This window comes from Sinohyriopsis cumingii, chromosome 5, assembly GCF_028554795.1.
Source record: "Sinohyriopsis cumingii isolate HCF-2022 chromosome 5, ASM2855479v2, whole genome shotgun sequence".
NCBI classification, from domain to species: domain Eukaryota; kingdom Metazoa; phylum Mollusca; class Bivalvia; order Unionida; family Unionidae; genus Sinohyriopsis; species Sinohyriopsis cumingii.
This window is the reverse complement of record NC_142965.1, coordinates 26,866,736-26,874,931: the sequence shown is the minus strand read 5'-3', so window position 1 is coordinate 26,874,931 and position 8,196 is coordinate 26,866,736. Positions and strand designations below refer to the sequence as shown.

General features: G+C 35.3%; 1 protein-coding gene across 2 annotated transcripts in view; it reads left to right on the top strand.

The window, feature by feature from the left end:
• The first annotated feature begins 399 nt into the window (after positions 1-399).
• Positions 400-8,196, top strand: part of LOC149798835 (uncharacterized) — a 46,018-nt gene continuing 38,221 nt past the window's right edge. The window contains exon 1 of one of the 2 annotated variants that reach the window (XM_089957729.1): positions 400-689. The gene's annotated coding sequence lies outside the window, so the exon portion shown is untranslated. The remainder of the gene's footprint in view (positions 690-8,196) is intronic. The other variant, XM_089957728.1, reaches the window with a different exon arrangement.

Here is an 8,196-nt window from a genome sequence, read left to right as displayed (position 1 = left end):
ATGTTTTGTATACATATTTAAAGATAATTGTTATATTTATTGTAAATTTGTTATAATTGTTAATTTGTAATCCAGCACCACTAGTGAACCCAGGTGATAAACGAGCACCATATTGATGTTCGCTGATGGGCAGCGTAGCAAGTTTCACCTGGGTTCAGTTATATATTATACAATTGCCGGTTCTATTGATATTTCAAAATCTTCTCAGCCGATCGCAGCATGTCCCACCAGTTATAATAGTTTTTCCTATAAACACCGACAAATTGTCAGTGGAGTGCATTCCATCCCGAACGAATTTTCCTTTGAAGACCAGCGAGTCGCAACGCTATTCACTATATTACGAGCCATTTGTAAAAATATATATGAAAACTAATATATAAAGATAACTTCGTGTCGGTTACCGCCCACAACAAGCAATTAATTTTGCACCAGTTAAATCGTAAACAGGTGTACTGAAACACATCATTTACACTGATGGATTTTATATGAACGTAAGGCAAAAATAATACTATAATCTTAGTGTGTGTATTTCCTTGTGTTTAATGTACAACAGTGTTACTATTATTCTGTACGCGGCTAATAACGTACATTATTGAGAGGGCTTTGAACTGGATTTACCGTAACGGGGGAAGTTCGTGTTTTATTGGAATTTGAAGCAGTTTCTAGCAAAGAGTCCCGGCTGCTTGGAGGTAAGTAAAACAATACAGTACATTATTATATACGCTGAAATATTATTTCTTGATTACCCGCTTCGACAGAGCTGAATTAGTTACACCAACTGTAACACTCTGCACTGATTTTGGACTAATAACTAAGTATACTGAGATATATGCGCACGGAGATAATTTCATATAAGCCACAAAATCGGATTTGGCTGCCAGAGAATGACGATGTATCGTTTGCAAAAGATATGAGTCGAACAATTACTGAAATTTTTACCCAGGGACACTCATCTGATAACACGCGCTGTTGCACAATTAATTATGTACCAAGCAGAGCTTGAATTTATGATAGCAGATATGGCAGTAAAGGGCTTATTAGCATCGCGGGAGTGTGGAAACTTACCAAACAGAACTGTAATTGGTACCTCTCTCAGAAACTACGACTATGATTTGCCCCACGGACTCATTGTATACCAATAAATCAAACATAGACCTTTTAAAAAATTTGCCAATGATGCATATTGACAACGCTGCTCAATGGGATCATTGGAGAATAAAAATGAACGAATACGTAATTATTCTAAATTAGCAGATTATAAACCTAATCGTGTCTCTTACCGTTATTCCTCGTCGTTATTGCTTTTGCCGCAGTTGTATCCGTGACCTCCTAGCAGCAGAGAGGGTGAACAACCTCCAATTGGTTCACTCTCTGTTTCGCAAAATAATCCTTCCTCGAAAATCGCAAAAAAACCCACAAACAAATCGCGATTGTCTCAGTATCTGGTATGAGACAACCCTATCAACGAACTTAGTAAACTCTAATTGACTTACCCAGACTATCGCTGATAAGTTTTTCTGATCGTGAAAAATCGCAGGAAAATACGCGATCACGTCGGTGCCAAGTTGGAGGCAGCACCCTCTCTGCTGCTGTAAATTAAATCGTTATTATATCAATTATGGCAAACATCGGAGAACCATATTCCGCTAGATTAGCTCGAGAGTGATTAGAGGCATTAAAGAAATATATACCATTGAGAGATGCTGTCAAAAAAAAAAACTGCAAGCAAGACAAGAAGCACAAAGTTGAATACGCAGAAGGTAGAAAACAGTTATTTAAACCTGTTACTAAAGTTACTGAAAGAGTCGTAACGGCTATTAAGGAGGATCTTCTTCCAGTATCAAAACAGACCGCTGAACAAACTGAAAAAAATGCAGCGAGAACTAAAAACAACAAAAAAGATTTTACGAGATCTTCCAACTGATATAGCTGCAGCTCAGCCTCCTCCCGTATATGAAGAAATACTTGACGGTATTGGCAAAATTCGTACTGAAGTTGCCGACGTGATAAACGAACTTGCATCTAAACTAATAAGATAAAATATTAAACTGATTGCAAGATTTAAGGAAGGATTTGTCGAAGATATTAGAAATACTAAAGAACATGATTTACCTAACAAAATATTAATTAGCATATTTAATAAATCTAGTATTTTGAAACCCAGTTTTGAAAAAGTAAGCGATAATAATTTTATTAAATGGACATATTGTATATATAAAAACAAAGAAACAAGCCTGAGATGATGATTTAGAATACAGAAGTCTTTTTGAAGAAATGCAGAGACTTTATAAAGAGAGAGTGAAACAAATAGAACAACAACAACTTTCCCAGCAGAAACCTTCTTATCGACTTTCTCCACCGCAGCAACAAATAGAACAACAACAGTCTTCTTCATCGCAGCAAATGTTGATGTCGGAACTTAAAAGGCCTGAAGAGCTACTTAAAAAAGCAAAAGAAGAAAGATTACCCTTAAAACTATTTAAGAAAAGCATGGAAACAACAGAAGAAGGAGCAACCGGAAGTGGTTTGGAAAGTGGTCTTATTTGTTCTAATACTATCCTCGATGACATGCAACGGTTAGAAGTTCTTATAGGAGGAAAATGAGCTGGAAATAACTCACCAGAAATAATTGATGAAGCTGCTGATATTTGTCGACGATTATTTCAAGGTGGTATCATGGATATTGATATTTACCGAGAACTTATTGATGAACTCGTTGATGATTATCATAGTGACTTGTTGTCACAGTGATTAGATAAATAAATAATTAAATAAAAATGATCGTACACAATTCTCATCGTAGACCAATCATGGTCAGGGTGGTAAATTCACGATTACCAGTATATAGGCTGACTTGCAGAAATGAACTTGGTGATGTTGTTCAGGGTTTATTCACAAGGATAGCCCCCCAAAGCAATGCCAATTGCAAAACAATTATCGATGAAAGCTATTGATGTTATTCGTGATAAAGCTCCTGGTGCTATTGGTGATCTTACTGGTAAAGCATTCTTGGCAATCAAAGATAGATTAGCGAGATTAATACGACGAAAACCACCACCAGTCAAATTACCCAGTACTGAAGCTATGCCCGCAAATGTCAGTACAATAATAAATAAAGCCGCAAATCAACAACTAGCAGCCTTGATGAATCAATGGACTGAACAAATAAATACAAGTCTGATATCAGGAAGTGGTCTTCGTTTTAGAAGATAACAAATTATAATAAAATGTTTAAACGTGAATCCGACACAGCGTTTGACATAGACGAACCAGTTCTTAAAAATGAATCAGTGCGTGATTTTCAGTATTATTCTTATGACGCACGAAATCCAAATCAGCAAGGACGAATTAAATTACATGTTCAAGATACAAGCAGATATTTCTTACCCGCTGAAGCATTTATTGAAGTAGGAGGTGAAATTATAAAAATAGATGATACAGAGTACCGGGGTAATGTTACAGTCGGTTTTGTTAATAATGGCCTTGTTTGAAAGTGCTACGTATATGATTAGCGAAAAAAATTGAATTAATTGAAAATAATGTTGATGTAGCTACAACAATAATAGGTTTGGCAAGATATTCTGATGATTATACAAGATCAGCTGGTCCATCAATGATATTTGCTAAGGACACTTCTGATTTTCATAACAATGATCAGTACAATATGAGACGACCAAAAAGCCGTGCTGCTCCTAATCCTGCTGAGATTGACGTGGAAGACATGATTATTAATGCTAATACAGAATTTAGTTTAGGTTTTCATACACGTAGACAAATGCTGAAAATCTGAAATGGCCAAGGGAGCATTGTACTCAATTATTACAATGTGTACTTGTTGGTAATGCTAGTGATAATTACCATTCACTGTCAGTCACCAAATTGGTGACTATGATGAGGTTAATGAATGCATCTTAAGCGGTTATGAGTTAGTCCCTGAAGCTTATTGGGCAAACGTCAGAACCTATCAAAATTGAAACTGGACAAACTCATGTTGAATTCGCTAGCTAAAAAGAGCAATTATTTGACAGATGGTGCTTAGCCAAGAAAGATGAACAAGATTATGGAAGTCTCAAAACAACTTGTATTACTTGAAGAGCTCAAGAACTAAGGCCATAGTGACATTAAGACTTATCTTGACGAGTATAAAATTGAAACCTTGGAAAAAGCTGCTCGTGTTGCTGATAAGAATGTTATAACTAATAAAGTCTTTTTTGTAAATAAGACTTCAACTCAACAGTCTTCTGGCAGTGAAGTGTTTCAGCCTAATACAAGCCATTCTAAATCACAATCTGACACAACTTTTAAAACTCAAGCTTCAGATAAGCTTGATGAAAGATCCTTGTCTCTTCTGACGTGTACCTATTGCAAGAAGAAAGGACACGTAATTTCTGAATGCTACAAATTGAAATTTAGCACCAGAACCAAGACAGACCTATTACAAAAGTTTTTATTTCTAAGAGGTCAAGGTCACGCTCATGTATTGAAAGCAATACATTTGCTGGGTCTAATAGACCCCAATCTGATTTTGTTATGGAGAATTATGAACCATTCATATCGAAGGGTTCTATATCACTCTTGGGTGATTCGGCCAATCCTATCCCTATTAAAATTTTAAGGGACACATGAGCTTCTAAGATTCTTTTTTTTGTCAGGTACTTTGTTTCTGAGAAGTCTTCTTCTAATGAGAGTGTTATTCTTCAGGGAGAATAGCGCGGCTTTGTTAATGTCCCTCTCCATTGTATACATTTGTTATCAGACTTAGTCTCATGACCCGTGACAGTCGGAACAGATTATGCTACTCGTTCAGGGCATTCATTTATTACTAGGCAACGATCTAGCTGGAGGCAAGGTTGTGATTAATACACTTGTAACTGACAAGCCCTGTTTGGTTAAGAAAGACGATTCAATTGAAAATGAATTCTCGGATTTATTCCCAGTCTTTGCAGGTACCAAAGCTATGACAAAGAATGCTCTTGAAAATGGTGTTTATAAGGAAATTATTCCTTTAGCTGACACATATATTTGTCTGACTATTGATGAGGTCACATTTACTCCATGTTTGGAGCAATCAGAAGGTACTGATCACAATGATCCTCTTTTAACTATTCATTCTCTTTATTCTAACCAGAGTGATAAACTACTATTACTTGTTGTCGAACAGGAAGATGGTCTCAAGATCTCCTGTTCGTTTCAAAGGATCATTAGTGAAAATGGAGCCACTGAAGTACCTGTCTATTATTTCAATAAAAAGAGAATTATTATAAAAAAGGAGACCCCCTGAGATACCTGCTATTGATTAGTGGTCAGAGAACTATCAAATTGTATTTCCAAAATCTTACAGCTAGGAAATACTTAGTCTGTCCCATAAAACTCATTTGGCTGGTCGATTACAGATTAATTAAACGTTTCAGAAGATCTTGACTTACTTTTACCGGCCAAAAATCAAAAGTGATATTTGTAAATACTGTAGATCTTGTCATCTTTGTCAAGTTGTAGGATAACCCACTCGGAATAATACCTAAGGCTCACTTGCAACCTATTCCTGCATTTAACGAACCATTTTGTAGAATTACGGTAGATTGTGTTGGTCCCTTACCTAAGACCAGGTCAGGCAACTAATGCATGTTGACCATAATGTGTGCGTCAACAAGGTTTCGAAAGGTAATATCTTTGAGGAATATTAAATCTGAAACAATAGTAAAAGCTTTAAGAAAGTGTTTCACTCAATGTGGCCTTCCCAAATCAGTTCAATCAGATCAAGGCTCAAATTTCGTGTCTGAAATTTTCCAGCAAGTTATGAACGAATTAGGCATTCAACAATTCAAATATTCTGCCTTTCACCATGAGAGCCAATGGATATTAAAAAGATTTCACCAGACTTTGAAAAATACGATTCGATCATATTATTTTGATACGGGTAAAGGTTGTGATGAAGGCATTCATTTCCTATTGTTTTCTGTTGCGAAAAAAGGTCAAGAATCCCTAGGCTAGGTTTTTAGACACACCGTGCGTGGACCATTGAAGTTGTTGAAAGAGAAACCTCTATCTAATGAAGATACTGAAATTATTCTTCTCGATTAAGTTTCCAATTTTAAGTACACGTTTTCAACGGCTTGTGATAATGTCATCATATACAACGACACATGGAAGCAACATTTAGCAACAATTCGGAAATTCTTTGACACACTCACAGATGCAAGTTTGACAATTAATTTATCCATACATGAGTTCTGCCGTGCTAGTGTAACTTTTCTAGGACATTTCTTGGGACATGGGCAAGTTAAACCTATATATGCTAAGTTCAATGCTATCTCTGAATTCCCAGTACCTGATAGTAAAATGCAACTGATACAATTTTAGGTATGGCCACAACCAGCTTACTTTCATGTGCAATATGAAAAATAAAAATCAAAGACTATAAAGGTGGAGTTTGTTGTTACATGAATATGATATTGAAATTAGGCACATCAAGGGAATAGATAATTTAGTAGCAGACGTACTTTCCCATGTATAGAAATGTATTATTTCATGTACACTTTGTATAATTCATAAGAGTTTTTCGTAACCTCATGTATAATTAATGTCTTGTTAAAATAAAGCTTTATCATATAAATCTTTCTTTTTATTTATGGGGAAAGTGTTTTGTATATTTGATTTAATTTATATTTCATTTAAGTTGTTTGTTAGTTTTAAAATTATTTTTTTCTTTCTATTACATGCTATATTAATGAAATTTTGTTTACTGGAATTTGGCATTTTCCAGAAATTAGTTTGATCTGACTGTTTCATAGTAAACAACTAAAATAGAACTTTGTATCTGAAAGCTGACCTAGTTTCTGGCCTTGCCTCAAAAATCAGTAAACAACTTTTTTATTGTGTGATTTATACAGTGAGGGATTTATAGTTAAATCGAGGCTGTACTGGCGTACGTGACTTTACACATGTAAATAGCCTCTATTCTGATTTTACCGGAATTGCGCAGTGGTCATGTTTAATATCGATGTTTTGAGAAATAGTCTCAGTTTGGGCTTTTAAACACTTGATGTCAAGGTGTTCGTTTTGTTGTGACCAGTTTGAATTATATTTTTAATTTTCTTCAAATGACTTGGATTTATAAAGGTTTATTCGTTTGCCTGGAGAATATTTAAGTGCTCATACAGAATTCTTGCACAAAGACATTTATTTAAATTTTATTTGGAAATTCAAACACTGGAATATTATATTCTGTGGTACAACAAAGAACTGTAGACACATCAATCGTATACAGGCTACAGTATTCCTCATCGCTTTCCATATCGGATTTTCGTCGGGACTCGAACTCAAAATATTTAGAACCTAAGCACTTAACTATGGTTTAAAATTAAACAAAAAAGGAAGCCAAACCAATATCTTTAGTAAAGTCAAAAGATAAATGTATTTCTCTAAGTTAGAACGTAAAAATATAAGATGAATGTACAGTATTGTGAATTAAATCCGATATAAACATAAAAGTTATATCACCAATCCCAACTTATAGAGTGTTCCGAATGAATTCAGGTATTGAATGTGTTGATTTACCACGGTCTTGTATGAACTGAAGGCCAAGAGTCTTAATGAATCATAATGATATAATCCAGCATGCAGTTGAGTGAATTCATAACAGACCTAAAATAATGATTCAGAAATGATAGAACGTATTCCAGAGACCTAAATACAGACACATACATAACGATTGCTTCATTGCCGGATGGATGAAGTCAAGCAACATGTCAACAAGTTCATGAAATATAATGCTACATGGAAGAGTAAAAGACCTTGTGTGGCCTCAGTTGTTTTTTGGTAAGAAAGAAACATTCCAGGTTCATAGATACGTGGCCTGCTGAACGACAAAACAATTAATATTGATACCATATATGATACCGTATATCTTGAGTGGAGGAGGCTTTGAATGCTCCACATAGATCCCAAAATTTCAGTGTCATAAACTTGATTCAAGTGTATTAAGAAGGTATGATAGACACGGAAGACGCCCACAAAATGTTATTGAGAACTGCAACAGGCCGCTCGCCTATGCTGATAGACTTTTGTAACAGTCCCGCATAAATGAATGCATGCCTACTTTGGCGAAGTTAATTTTGATCTGCGTTTACAAGGGTAAAGCTGAGGTATAGTCTGCACCCACTAATAACATTTTGTAGCTGGAAATTGAGTTTAGTC